This window comes from Rhinolophus hipposideros, assembly GCF_964194185.1.
Source record: "Rhinolophus hipposideros genome assembly, chromosome: 3".
Taxonomy (NCBI): domain Eukaryota; kingdom Metazoa; phylum Chordata; class Mammalia; order Chiroptera; family Rhinolophidae; genus Rhinolophus; species Rhinolophus hipposideros.
This window is the reverse complement of record NC_138049.1, coordinates 107,210,252-107,225,761: the sequence shown is the minus strand read 5'-3', so window position 1 is coordinate 107,225,761 and position 15,510 is coordinate 107,210,252. Positions and strand designations below refer to the sequence as shown.

At 40.3% G+C, this 15,510-nt stretch overlaps 1 pseudogene across 1 annotated transcript; it reads right to left on the bottom strand.

Annotated features, from left to right (window-relative positions):
- Positions 1-3,973: 3,973 nt before the first annotated feature.
- On the bottom strand, positions 3,974-6,569 carry LOC308494783 (high mobility group protein B1-like; annotated as a pseudogene). The gene is made up of 3 exons: positions 6,561-6,569; positions 4,575-5,184; positions 3,974-4,002 (listed from the first exon to the last, which is right to left on the bottom strand). The product of its transcript is annotated as a high mobility group protein B1-like (transcript).
- Positions 6,570-15,510: the final 8,941 nt, after the last annotated feature.

Genomic DNA, 15,510 nt, shown 5'->3' with positions numbered 1-15,510 from the left:
CACAGACTCAGCCTGAAATGAGGAGAGCAAGGAAATAAGTTTATTCAAGAAGAAAGATGCCGGCATAGAAAGTTGCTGGGGTGGACAACTGCACCTAACTTCAGGTTAATGTTTGTTTTTTTTTAAGATTTTATTGGAGAAGGGGAACAGGACTTTATTGGGGAACAGTTATTCCAGGATTTTATTTTCCAAGTCAAGTTGTCTTCAATCTTAGTTGTTGTGGAGGGCACAGCTCAGCTTCAGGTCCAGTCGCCACTGTTAGTTGTAGGGGGCACTCCCTGCAACTTCCTGTGGCAGTCAAACTGGCAACCTTGTGGTTGAGAGCCCACTACCCCATGTGGAAATCGAACCAGCAGCCTTCAGCATTAGAAGCACAGAGTTCCAACTGCCTGAGCCACCGAGCCCACCCCTAACTTTTTCTTATATAGTAAAGGGTAGGTAGATTTCCTTACAGCAAAAGATATAACGTATAGACTGAGGTCATTTGATTGACATATGTTGGTTATATAACTAGTTTCTTTCTGCACATGCTCTTACCCAGAATGCATACAGAAAAACCCACGGGAGTTTTGAGGCTAGAGTTCAGGTAACAGACATGCGTGAGGAACCAGTTAATACTAGTTGAGTCTTATCTCCTCTGTTTAGGAATGTTTGGACATTTTTTATTTATTTTTAGGGTATGAGCCTGGGCAGTCCCCCTTTAGGTTCACTTTTATTAACCCTTGTCTGCCTCATCAATCCCCTAGATTAGTCTATTAACCACCTGGCCCTCTATGTAGTTGTTGCAACATTATTGACTATATTCCCCATGCTGTACTTTACATACTCCTGATTATTTTTTAACTACCAATTTGTATTTCTTAACCCCCTCCAAAACCCTTCCCTCTGGCAACATCAATTTGTTTTCTGTACCTATGAGTCTCTTTCTGTTTTGTTTGCTTGCTTTGTTCTTTAGATTCCACATGTAAGTAAAATCATATGGTGTTTGTCTTTCTCACTCTTATTTCCCTTAGCATAATACCCTCTACATCCACCCATGTTGTCGCAAATGTAAGATTTCATTCTTTTTAATGGCCAAGTAATATTCCGTTGTATATAAGTACCACTTCTCCTATACCAGTCGTCTGTTGATAGGCACTTAGGTTGCTTCTATATCTTGGCTATTGTAAATAGTGCTGCAGTGAAATAGGGGTAGCATGTATCCTTTCGAATTAGTGTTTTGCATTCCTTCGGATAAATACCCAGAAGTGGAATTGCTGGGTCATAAAGTAGTTCTATTTTTAATTTTTTGAGGAACCTCCATACTGTGTTCCATAGTGACTGCACCAATTTGCAATCCCACCAACAGTGCACAAGGGTTCCCTTTTCTCCACATCCTCGTCAACACTTATTTATTGATTTATTGATGATAGCCATTCTGACAAGAGTGAGCTGATATCTCATTTCAGTTTTAATTTGCATTTCTCTGATGATTAGTGACATTGAGCATCTTTTCATATGTCTATTGGCCATCTGTATGTCCTCTTTGGAAAAATGTCTATTCAGGTCCTCTGTCCATTTTTTAATTGCATTGATTGTGGTGTGTGTGTGTGTGTGTGTGTGTGTTTGTGTTGAGTTGTATGAGTTCTTTATAAATTTTGGACATTAACTCCTTATCAGATGTATTGTTAGCAAATATCTTCTCCCATTCACTAGGCTGTCTTTTCGTTTTGTTGGTGGTTTCTTTTGCTGTGCAAAAACGTTTTAGTTTGATGTAGTCCCATTGGTTTATTTTTCCTTTTGTTTTACTTGTCTGAGGAGACAGATCAGAAACAACATTACTAAGAACAATGGCAGTGAGTATACTGCCTGTGTTTTCTTCTAGGGGTTTTATGGTTTCCAGTCTTACATTTAAGTCTTTAATCCATTTTGAATTTATTCTTGTGTGTAGTGTAATAAGATGGTCCAATTCCCTTTTTTTTTTTTTGCACGTATCTTTCCAGTTTCCTAACACCAGTTATTGAATAGATTATCTTTACCCCATTGTATAGTCTTGCCTCCTTTGTCATAGATTAAATGACCATATAGGTGTGGGTTTATTTCTGGGTTCTCTATTCTGTTCCATTGATCTAAGTGTCTGTTTGGATGACGGTACCATGCTGTTTTTATTACTATAGCCTTGTAGGATAGTTTGAGATCAGGTAACGTGATACCCTCACTATGCTCTTTTCTCAGGATTGCTTTGGCTATTCAGGGTCTTTTAAAGTTCCATATAGGATTATTTGTTCTACTTCTGTGAAAGATGCCATTGGTATTGTCATATGGATTGCATTGAATCTTTAGGTTGCTTTGGATAGTACGGACATTTTAACAATGTTAATTTTTCCTATCCACGAGCATGGATATACTTCCATTTATTTGTATCTTTTTCAATTTTTTTCTTCAATGTCTTATAGTTTTCCAAGTACAGGTCTTTTGTCTCCTTGGTTAAATTTATTCCAGGTATTTTGCATTTTTTGATGTAATTGTAAATGGGATTGTTTTCTTAATTTCTCTTTCTGATAGTTCATTATTCGTGTATAAAAATGCAATCAATTTCTAAATATTAACTTTGTATCCTGCTACATAATGAATTCATTTATCAGTTCTAGTAGGTTTTTGGTGCAATCTTTTGGGTTTTCTATATATAGTATCATATCATCTGCAAATAATGACAGTTTTACTTCTTTCTAATTTGGATGCCTTTTATTTCTTTTTCTTGTCCGATTGCTGTGGCTAGGGCTTCCAACACTATTGAAGTTGAATAGAAATGGGGAAAGTGGGCATCTTTGTCTTGCTCCTGATATAAGGAAAACACTTTTAAGTTTTCCCCCATTGAGTATGATGCTAGTTGTGCATTTGTCATATATGGCCTTTGTTATGTTGTGATATGTTTCCTCTATTTCCACTTTGCTAAAAGATTTTTTTTTTATCCTAACTGGATGCTGAGTTTTGCCAAGTGCTTTTTCTGCATCTATTGATATGATCATATGTTTTTATCTTTCATTTTGATTGTGTGGTGTGTCACGTTAGTTGATTTGTGGATATTCAACCAACCTTGCATCCCAGGAACAGGTCCCACTTGATCGTGATTTATGATGATTTTAATGTATTGATGAATTCGGTTTCCTAATATTTTGTTGAGGATTGATACGTCTATGTTCATCATGAATATTGGTGTATAATTTTTTTTGTTTGTAATGTCTTTGTTCAGTTTTGTAATCAGGGTAATGGTGTCCTTGTAAAATGAGCTTGCAAGCCTTCCCTTCTCTTGAATTTTTTGAAATAGTTTGAGAAGAAATGACGTTAATTCTTCTTTGAAGTTTGGTAAAATTCACCTGTGAAGCCATCTGGTCCAGGATTGTTGTTTGTTGGGAGTCTTTTTATTACTGATTTGATTTTGTCAGTAGTAATCAGTCGTTTTGTATTTTGTTTCTTCTTGATTCAGTCTTGAAAGATTGTATGTTTCTAGAAATATGTCCATCTCTTCCAGATTGCCCAATCTGTTCCCATATAATTGTTCATAGTTTTTCCTTATAATCCTTTGTATTTCTGTGGTGTCAGTTGTCACTTCTCCTCTTTCATTTCTGATTTTATTTTTTGGGTCCTCTCTCTTTTCTTCTTGATACCTCCAGTTAAAGGTTTATCAGCTTTGCTTATCTTTTCAAAGAACAAGCTCTCATTAATCTTTGTAATTTTTTTAGACTCCATTTCATTTATTTCTGCTCTGATCTTTATTATGTTTCGCTCTGGGCTTTGTTTGCTTTTCTTTTTCTAGTTCTTTAATTGTAAGATTAGGTTGTTTATTTGATATTTTTCTTGTTGCTTTTTTCCCCCCTTTCCATTCCTCCCAGTTCTGACTCAAACCGTTATTCAATTCACTCTAACCAGCTGAGCCATTCAACTGCCAACCGCCGGCCACTCATGGCAGCACACCGCAGCCCCTCACCGCAGCTCAGTTCCAGATCGAGCCGTTGTTCTCATCTAGTTGCAGTGGGTGCAGCTCACTGGCCCATATGGGAATTGAACTGGCAACCTCGGTGTTATAAGCACTGTGCTCTAACCACCGGAGCCACTCGGCCGCTCCCTTGTTGCCTTTTTTAAATTAAAAAATTGTATTTACTTAGAAGCATTCAGAATGTCAGCAAAACAGCTGCATTTTTGTTTTCAATTACAGAGTGGTATTCAGTTTACAGAACATTTATTTTGTATAAGCTGCATCAGAGACCACTGAAGATGAAAAAACTACCGTCCCCATTATAGCTAATTTGTGCTGTGCACCAACAAGGACCAGCTTTAAATTTCCAGCCAACTTACAGCCCCCCTACTCTACCAGACAAGGTCAGTGTCTATAGAAAACACCACCAGTCCAGGGCTCTCTAAAGACACATTCAGTAGTGTGTTAACAATACAGAAAAAAGACACTGTACAGTTTGAAAACAAATCTCACACAGCCTTATATTTCAGTTTTTTTCTTTAAAAGGACTGAATTGTGTACTGGGGAGGGGGGGGTAAATGTTTGTAGACAAGAAAAAACTGCGCTAGAACCAACTTACCATCATCCTCTTCTTCTTGGTCTTCCTCCTCCTCATCTTCCTTTTCGTCCTCCTCCTCTCCCATCTTTTTCTTGCTCTTTCCAGCCTTGACAACTCCCCTTTTGGCCACACCAGCCTGTCCTTTAGCTCAGTACGCAGCAATATCCTTTCTGTAGTTTTCCTTCCGCTTAGCAGCCTTCTTCTCACAAGGCTGCTTGTCGCCTGCAGAAGTGTTGTTCCGCATCTCTTCAGCTTCTTTGCAGCATGACCAACGGACAGGCCGGGATATTCTCCTTTGATTTTGGGGAGATACTCAGAACGAAACAAAAAAAGGTGACGGAGGCCTCTTGGGTGTATTGGGATCCTTGAACTTCTGTTTCGTTTCCTCTTTAGGAGGATATAAGTTTTCATTTCTCTTTCATAATGGGTCTTGTGCGCCTTTGCCACGTTTTCAAATGTTCCTGTTTCTTTAGCAGACATGGTCTTCCACCTCTCTGAGCACTTCTTAGAAAACTCTGAGAAATTGACTGAAGCATCTGGGTGCTTCTTCTTGGCTCCTCCCGGCAAGTTTGCACAAAGGTGCACATGATGATGACATTTTGCCTCTTGGCTTCTTAGGATCATCTTTGCCCTGTTTAATAATTTTTCCTCAGCGAGCACAGAGCCACCCAGTGACCATCCGACTCTCACTTGCCCTGGCACAGTCTCTATGGAGCTCCGTGTACTGCAATGGCTGGGTTTTTTGTTTGTTTCTTGAGGTAGGCCTGCGATGCTGTGAATTTCTCTCTTAGCAATCCCCCATGTATCTCCTTCTACAGTCGCTACTTTCCTAAGCTTTTCAGTCTGACTGCTGCTGTGTCCCATAGACTTTGAGTCATTGTGTTTTCATTTTCATTTGTCTCAAGGCGTCTTTTGATTTCTGCCTTGATCTCATTATTGACCCATTCATTATCTAGTAGTATGTTATTTTGCCTTCATGTGAGTGTGTGTGTGTGTGTGTGTGTGTGTTTTTTCATATAATTGACTTCTAGTATCATACCATTGTGGCCAGAAAAGACACTTGATATGATTTCAATCTCCTTAAATTTATTGAGACTTATTTTGTGGCCATATTGTGGTCTACCTTGGAAAATGTTCCATATGCACTTGAAAAAAAATGTATATTCTGCTGCTTTTGGGTGAAATGCTCTAAAAATATAAATTATGTCCATCTGGACTAGTGTGTCATTTAAGGCCACTGTTACCTTGTTGATGTACTTCTGGATAACCTATCCATTATTGCCAATGGGGCATTAAAGTCTCTACTATGATTGTATCACTGTCTATCTCTTTATTTCAGTCAATATTTGCTTTGTATATTTAGGTCCTCTTATGTTCTGTGTGTAGATATTTATGAGAGTTATATCCTTATGTTGGATTGATTCCTTTATGATAATGAAATGTCCTTCTTTGCCTCTTGTTATAGCCCTTGTTTTATAATTTTGTTTCATATAAGTATTGTTGCCACAGCCTTTTCTTTTTCTTTTTTCTTTTCGTTTTCATTTGTATGAAATATCTTTATTCATTCCTTTACTTACATTTCGATTTGTGTATGTCTTTCACTCTGAATGGGGTTCTCTTGTAGACAGCATATGTATGGGTCTGTTTTTAAACACCTTTAGGCACCCTATGTCTTTGATTGGATTGGAGCATGTAATCTATTTACAATTAATGTAATTATCAGCAGGTATATAGTAATTGGCATTTTATTGTTTTCCGGTTGTTTTTGCTGTACTTCTCTGTTCCTTTCTTATTCTCTTGCTCTCTTCCCTTATATGTTGATTGATGATTTTCTATAGTTTTGAATTTGGATTCCTTTGTCTGTATTTCCTGTGTATCTCTTGTAAATGTTTGGTTTGTGTTTACCTCATGCTTTATATATACCAAGCTATGTTTACAGCAGTCTAATTTAAGTTGATGTTTGTTTAAGTTTGAACACGTTCAAAAGTCACTACAAGTTTTACTCACCCACTCCATGTTTATTTTTTGTCATTATTTTTAACTTATTTTTGTGTTTATGTGTATCCCTTAATTTATTGTAATTACACATAATCTTCCTACTTTTGCCTTTTAACCTTTGTACTTGCTTTATAGTTGGTTGAATCAGTGCTTTTAATGAATGTTTGCATTTTTCAGTGAGAATTTCCTCCTATATTTTCTTATTTATATTTTTATCTTTTCTATTTAAAGAAGTTCCTTTAACATTTCTTGTAATACTGGTTTAGTGGTGATCAACTTTTGTAGCTTTCACTTGTCTAGGAAATTTTATCTCCTTTTGGATGCTAAATGTTAGACATGCTGGGTAGAGTAATTTTGGTCATAGGTCCTTTCTTTTCATCAACGTGGATATTTTATGCCACTCCCTTTTGACCTGCTTCTGTTCAAAAATCAGCTGACAGTCTTATGGGAGGTCCCTATCTGCTTTTCTCTCACTAGATTTAAGATTCTTTCTTGGTTTTTAACCTTTGGCATTTAAATCATGATGTGTCTCATTGTGGGCCTCTTTGGGTTCATCTTGTTTGGGACTGTCTGCACTACCTGGGCTTGTATGTCTATTTCTTTTGCCAGGTTAGGGAAGTTTTCAGTCGTCAATTCTTTAAATGGGGTCTCAATTCATTGCTTAGCCTTTCTTCTTCTGGTACCCCTATGATGTTAATGTTTCTATGCTTGATGATGTACCAGATGTCCCTTAAATTATACTTTTTATTTTTATTTTATTTCTTTATTTATTTCTTTATTTTTTGCTTTTCTGACTATTTCCACTACCTTGTCTTTCAGATCACTGATTTGATCCTCTGCTTCATCTAATTTACTGTTGATTCCCTCTAATGTATTCTTCATTTCAGTTATTGTATTCTTCATTTCTGACTGATTGTTTCTCATGTTTTCTCTATATATTTTTATATTTCCTATCTCTTTGTTGAAGTTCTCACTCAGTTCATCTATTCTTCTCACTCAAGTTCAATGAACATTTTTATAACCAGTGTTCTAAACTCTGCATCTGGTAAACTGCTTGTCTCTGCTTTGTTTAGTTATTTTTCTGGAGTTTTGTCCTGTTCTTTTATTTAAGACGTGTTTATTTTTCTCCTCATTTTGCTTGACTCTTTTAGTTGTGTTTGTTTCTATGTATTAGGTAGATCTGCTACTTCTCCCATTCTTGGTAGAGTGGCCCTATGTCATAGGTGTTTTGTGGGACCCAATGGCACAGTCTCCCTGGTCACCTGATCTGGGTGCTCCAAGGTTGTCCGTTGTGTGGGTTGTGTTTGCCCTCCTGTTGCAGTATAACCTTGATTGCTGTGGGCATGTCAGTAGGTGGGATTTGCACTCAGGCTGACTGGCTATAAGAAATGTCCACGACTACAGTGGACAAGCTGTTTTACATGGGCTGACCCTATGAAGCACAATTTATTTTAGGAGGATCTAGTGCCTGCTGAGTTTGCCCTTTGGTTGTGTAATTTGTGGAACTGGTTTGGTGTGGTCTGAAGCCATACACTGGGTTCATTGGTCTTGCAGACTCTTGGGAGGGACTCTGGGGCAAGCCAGGTTAGCTACCATTTGTGCCCAGCTTGAGACCATGTGATAGGAGCTACAAACTGATCTGTGATTGATTGCCACTTGTGAAAGGCTTGGAGTCCCTTGGGAGGTGCTACGCTGTGAACTGAAGCTGGCTGCCACTAGTGCCAGGCTTGGGACCCTTTGATGGGCACCATGATGTGAGCTGAGGCCAGCAACCACTTGTGCTGGACTTGTGGTCACTTAGTTGAAACTATGTTCTGAGCCAATGCTGACTGCAGCTTATGCCAGGCTTGGGGCCATCTGATTGAAGTTACAATGCAAGTTGTTAAATGTTGCCACTTGTGCTGGGCTTCGAGCTGCTTAGTAAGAGGTACAGAACACATCAAGGCCAGTCAGTGCTTGTTTGGTGTTTGTGGTCCTTTGAGAGATTTGGAAAAGTCCATAGCATGTGAGCCAAGGCAGTCCACTTGTGTGGAAAAGTAGCTGGAAGTGGTTCAGCCTCATGCACGAGTTGGGTGGGGTGGGTTCTCAGGGAATCACCAGGCCTGGTGTTAGCCAGGTTAATGCAGATCACAGATTTAGTGTCCACATGCACCTGCTGGTGGGGTAGCCCGATGTTTTGGGGATTCTTGTTTCTGGCACTGATGCCCTAGAATGGGGAACCCAGGGTGGGGCTGGTACCCCTCGCTCCTCAGGGGGATCCTCCACATCCAAGACATCCCTCCTGATTCTTAATTGCCACAGCATGAATGTGGGACCTGCCTGTTCTGTCTCAGCCTCTCCTACCAGCTTCTTGTTTATAACCTTAGTTGTAGAACTTCTGTTCAGCTAGTTTTCAGGTGTTTCTCAATGATGGTTGTGCTATTAATATAACTTAGGTGTAATTTTGATATGGTCGTTAGGGGAGGTGAGCATAGAGTTTACTTACTCTGACATCTTGACTGTAATTCTATAGCTGCTTCTTGGCTTAGTGACTTTTCTAAACTATTTTTGTAAAGACTACTTTGTTATGTATGGTCATTACATACTCTATTCCATTTCCTCAGTGGTCAGCTAGCAATTGTACAGAGCTTTCCTTCAATAGTAGGAGTCAAAAAAATAAATAATATAATATTCTCTCAGACGTGGCAGATTGGGGCACTTCCAAGTTGGGGCACTTCTTTGGTGCTTAACCAGGCTGTTTTCAACTCCTCCTTAGCCTTCCTCTCATGCTTATACACAGAGCATAAAGATCATCTCTTGTCTCTTTTGAGCATGCATGTAGCCCTGGGCATGCATGTGGTCTTGTAGATTCCTCAGTATATGTGGGAGCTTTGCAAAGCCTTTATTCCCCCATGTTTCTCCTTCTACAGCCTCTACTTTCCTAAGCTTTTCAGTCTGACTGCTGCTTGCCCCATTTATTATCTTTTGTCCCAGGCAGCCAATGACTAGTGTATGCCTTCAAAAGCTATCAAGAAGCAATGTTATGGAGATCATTCCAGCCCTAATAAAGTTACCAAGTGTGTTAAACAAAGACAAGCTTCTTAGTTGATCCCTGCAGAGCCATCAGAGATGTCAAAGGACACAACAACAATTCTTTGAGAATATAGTCCATATTTCCTCTGTTGCATCAGGAAGGTGCACCAGGAATGTGGGGCACAATCCCCATGGCTACATCAGAGCTGGTGGGAGGGGATGGGGGTTCAATGGTGAGTAAGTGAAATGCCACAATGCTTTCTCACCAAAATTTAGAAGTTTGTTCTTCATTAAGAATTCCCCTGGTTATTGTATTATATTAGATTCCAGTGTTGAGGGAAGATTGGTTCTGATAGTTTTGTCCAAGTTAATAGTTGCCTTACCAGAGTATTGCCACTCAGCAGCCTACCAGTCTGTCCCCTTGTGCCTACCCTTAAAAAAAAAGGAGAGGGGCCAGCCTGGTGGCTCAGGCAGTTAGAGCTCCATGCTCCTAACTCCAAAGGCTGCTGGTTCGATTCCCACATGGGCCAGTGGGCTCTCAACCACCAGGTTGCCGGTTCAACTCCTCGAGTCCCACAAGGGATGGTGGGCTTCGCCCCTGCAACTAAGATTGAACATGGCACTTTGAGCTGAGCTGCCTCCCAGATGGCTCAGTTGGTTGGAGCGCATCCTCTCAACCACAAGGTTGCCAGTTCAATTCCTTGACTCCCGCAAAGGATGGTGGGCAGCCTCCCCTGCAACTAAAATTGAACACGGCACCATAAGCTGAGCTGCCGCTGAGCTCCCGATGGTTCAGTTGGTTGGAGCACGTCCTCTCAACCACAAGGTTGTTGCCTGTTCAACTCCCACAAGGGATGGTGGGCTGCACCCCCTGCAACTAGCAACGGCAACTGGACTTGGAGCTGAGCTGCGCCCTCCACAACTAAGACTGAAAGGACAACAACTTGACTTGGAAAAAAGTTCTGGAAGTACACATTGTTCCCCAATAAAGTCCTGTTCCCCTTCCCCAATAAAATCTTAAAAAGAAAAAAAAAGGAAAGGAGAGTCTGTGAGACTCATCCTTTCAGGGACATTGCTTCCTCTTTGTGCCATTTCTCTGTTTGGCCCCAAAGATGACTGGACAGTCAAAGACGGGTAAGATTTTTCACGGGAAAACAACCTAAGACAGGTGCAGTCACATGGGGACCATCTGCAGAACTCGTGGGGTCGATATAGTTGGGCACAGCACCCCACTTTCCCCCGTCTAAGGAGATCTTCTGCCTCTCTGGCGGCATTCCTTCCTACAACCTGCAGGGGGAAGAAACTCAATGATGTGCTCTCCAGCTATTCCTGCATAAGGGTGTAGTCCCTTGGGAGGCACATATTATCATTACAAAGACATCCTAGGGACCTCAGGCTCAGGCTGCCTGTAGACAAAGGTGATTGGCTTAAATCCATTTCCTAGTATGATGCAAGAGATTCACAGATCTTGAGATGGACAAACTTCCTCACTTAACTAATAAAAGCTATGCATTGGCCTGATTCAGGCTCTCAGTCCTTTTGAGGCCGTGAGACCCTTGGCCCCACTTGCACTCTATCCTCGAGTGTTGTCTTTCTTAACCCTGTGCCACCCTTCGCGCTCCCCACAAGCTCTTGTCGTGCAGGACAGGACACTGGAGGGATAGGTTTTGGGAGTTTTGGTGAAGTCACTATAATTGTCCTATAAAGAGATTTTTAAATAGTAAAAAAAACAAATCTTTCATATCAGCCCATGTAGTTGCCATTTCTGGTACTCTTTTGACATATTTCCATCCAGTATCAGTTTCTTTTCACCTGAAGACTTAAACACGTACTTATAATGCCAGTCTTCTGGTAATAAATTTTTTAACCCTTCGAATATTGGAAATGCCTTAATTTTAGAAAAATATTTTTGTTGGGAATAAAATTCTAGTTTGACTGCATTTTCCTTTCAGGGCATTAAAAATATTGCCCAATGTTCGTATCATTTGCATTGTTTCCAATGTAAAAGCTGCTGTCATCCTTATCATTATTCCTATAAAGTGTCGTCTTTTTCCTCTTGCTGATTTTCATATTTTTCTCTTCTCTGATTTTGAGCAAATACAAATAATTTTTTCCCACATAATAAAGTGATTTTGGGAAACAAATTACAGGAGGGCTGTCTGGTAGTTGATTACAAATTCTCAGAAATAGCTGTTGCTCCTTGTCTCATGAGGTCAAAGGAATTTTTCCTTAGAATATTCTTATATTGAAGGATGTGATGATTAATTTTATGTGTCAATTTGGCTGGACAACAGCATTCAGAAATTTGGTCAGACAATATCCTGAGTGTTTCTGTGAGGGCATTTTTTGGATGAGATTAACATGTAAGTTGTGGGACTTTATGTAAAACAGACTGCCATAATGTGGCATAATGTGGGGGCCTTTATCTACTCAGTTGAAGTCCTGAATAGATAAAAAAACACACCCTCCCCTGAGTAAGAGAGCATTCTGCAGCAGATGGACCTCCCACTTTAACTGCAATGTTGGCTCTTCCTGGTCTCCATCCAGTCAGCTTTCTGATTGGAACTGCAGAAATGGCCATCCTTGGGTCTTTAACCTGCAAACCCATATTGAAAATTTTGAACTTGCAAGTCTCCAAAATTATGTGAGTCAGTTCCTTAAAATAAATATTTCTGACATGGAGATACACACACACACACACACACACACACACACACACCCTCACCCTGTTGGTTCTATCTCTCTGGAAAAGCCTGGGTAGTTTAGGGAATGTGATAGAGTTTCTTTTGTTTCACACTTACTCTAAGGATATGAATCTTAGGTTGCCCAGGTTTTGGAGAAACGGGAGTGTCTCCTAGTAGACTCCCCATGTGAACAAGTTCTGGGCATCATCTCTTATACTAGAATGTGTGAGTCTGAGGATCTAAGAAGTATGGTTTTCCAAATTTTACAAATACCCTCAAAATAAAAGCAAGTTTTCCCTCTAAATTCCTGCCTGCATTTATATTTGGTGGGATACAAAGTGTGGTCCATAAAGGGGTGTACTACACTCCAAAATAACTACTTGATTGTTCTAATTTGTGCAAACAGAAATCCAGGGAACATGTATGGGATTGAACAGGAAATAATGGTGGAAGGAAATGAAGCTGGATTTCTTGATATGGGCTCATTAAGCAGAGATTCTGCATTTAATGTTTCAGATTGGGGGAGGTTAGAAAGGACTTTGACAGATAGTGTGGTTAGTTGGTTGGTTCATTGAAATATGGGCCAAAAGATGGCCTATGGTCATTGACTTGGAAATGCCAGACCAGCTTTAGTTTAATGTAGAGAAAGGGATTCAAATATTTACAGAGATTGGAATTTTTATTTAAGATGTGCTCACCCAACTGGGAGGGTCCAGTAGACACACAGTTCACTAATAGTGTGAAAAATAAATTTATGAGGGAGGTCCTCAAGCATCTATGTTGACAGGAACTGCAGTCACTGAATTGGGAAATCTAAATGCAATGGGAGTAGCTGAATCCTAGGGTGTCAGGGACCAAGTGGTGGTGCTCAGCTGCCCAAGTCAAGGGGGGTGTGGTTACCATGATAGACTGTGGAATCCAAGCAGCAATGAAAACATCTGACCCTGATACCAAAACCAGACAAGGACACTACAAGAAAAGAAAATTATTGACCAATAAAAAGAAAATCATAGGCCAATTTCCCTGATGAAGATAGATGTAAAAATTGTCAATAAACTATTAGCAATCCAAATTCAACAATATATTCAAAGGCTCATACACCATGGTCAAGTGGAATTTATTCCAGGGATACAAGCATGGTTCAATATCTTCAGATAGATCAACATGATACACCACATAAGCAAAATGAAGGATAAAAATTATATGATCACTATAGATGCAGAAAAAGCATCTGACATTTTTCCAAAGACATATAAATGATCATCAGAACATGAAAAGACGATCAACATCACCAAGGATCAGGGAAATGCTAATCAAAACCACAAGTACCTAGCACCTCACACTTTCTAGAATGGTTATTATCAAAAAATACCTGAAATAACAAGTGTTGTCAAGGATATGGAAAAAAGGGAACATGTGTGCACCATTGGTAAAAATGTAAATTGAGATAGCCATTATGGAAAACAGCGTGGAGGTTCCTCAACAAATTAAAACTGGAACTACCATATGACCCAACGGTTCCACCTGTGGGTATTTATCTGAAAAAAAAAAAAAAGCAAAAACACCAATCCAAACACATACATGCACCCCTTGTTCCTTGCAGCACTATTTACAATAGTTAAGATATCAAAACAACCTAAGTCCATCAGTGGGTGAGTGCTGAAGGAAAACGTCGCGTGGGCGTACGCGCGCGCATAAACACACACACAGGAATGTTATTCAACCATAAAAAAGAAATCCTTCCATTTGCAACATGGAGGACCTAGAGGGTATTATGCTAAGCAAAATATCAGATAGAGAAAGACAATACTGGGTGCTCTCACTTATCTGAATAATCTAAAAGAAAAACAAAAATGCCTCAGAGACACAGAGAAGTGACTGTGGGCAGGGGGTGGGGGGTTGGGTGAAATGAGTTCAAGGGTCAGAAGGTAAAAATTCCGGTTATACCTCCCGGGGATATAGAAGTCCATGTGGGGACAGTTTCCATGTCCCAGTGTATTCCCAAGGGCCTAGCCTAGAGAAATAATAATGTTCTAATCACTCCTGATTTGTTTGGGTGTGTATGTCAGGTTTCCCTTGATTGTCTTTAAAACTATGTTTCATCTGCAGCAAGAAAGACTGAGGTACCACTATTTCTTTCCTGAAAGGTACTATTTGTTTTCCTAAACTCAAGAGCTTTGTGTTTGCTTGTTTGCTTGCAAGAAAAATGAAGAAGAAATGTGAGTAATAAAACAAACATTGATGATGTTAAAGCAAAGGTTTTAATACAGCACTACTGAAGGGTGAGTGGAGTAAACGGGGAACCTTTGTTATTCCTTCAAAACTAAAGGGCCCCAAACAAGATGGCTCCATTCACCCCAGTGTGAAGGAATTTGTAAAGCAGAACAGCAAAGACTGGAATGAGAAACCTGATCTGCAACCACTTGGGACAATAGTCAGGCACATTAATCAGGATAAAGATTGACTAAGAGCCAGAGTTTACTCGACCCCCTGCGGGGACTCAAGTGTGGGTGAATGGTCTAGGGTTGGAGAAGAGGGGGTGTAATGGTCTACACTGGCTGCTTTACACGGGAACCCCAAGTCTGTTTTACCAAACCCATTAGTGAAGCCCTAACATGGACACAATTAGATTGAGATAATATAGAAACATAAGAGTTGATAGGATTCGGGTGAAGATGACGATGGAAACTGGACAGTTTATGCAGGTTTTAGTGACAAGCTTGTGTCTCCTGTACCTGAGTGTGTTATGGGAACGGATATTACGTCTGACGGGGGAACACTGTCCCTACCTAGTGTCGCAAGACAGAGACGTGCAAAGGCCCCCTGTAAGCAACATTACTTGGACGTGCTAAATGGAACCCAAAGAGCATGGAACGGAAGCTGCAGGGCCGGTACAGACACATTCTCTGTACGACAGCCCGAGTGGAGCAGCCACGGGACCTCATGGCCTCTGAGCCGCTCAGTGGTGACTATGGGAACTTTGAACTAGAGAATTTCCATTCAAGGGGCAGTCACTAGCTGCTACTGGACATTAGTTGAAAATAGCCCTATAAAATAATCTTGACACCTGAAATACACGTGATGTCCTGGATAACGTTGGCGACACACTCTAGTGTTGAGGACAGTGCCTGGAAGTGTTCCATGAAAACGTAGGGATGGTTTATACAGGGTCGTGCTGCCAGGAGAATGGATGCAGGGAGGGTATGCACATGGCAGGGAGCCTCTTTCCCCAGGCTCCTGAAATACAGGACATTGGGGGGTTG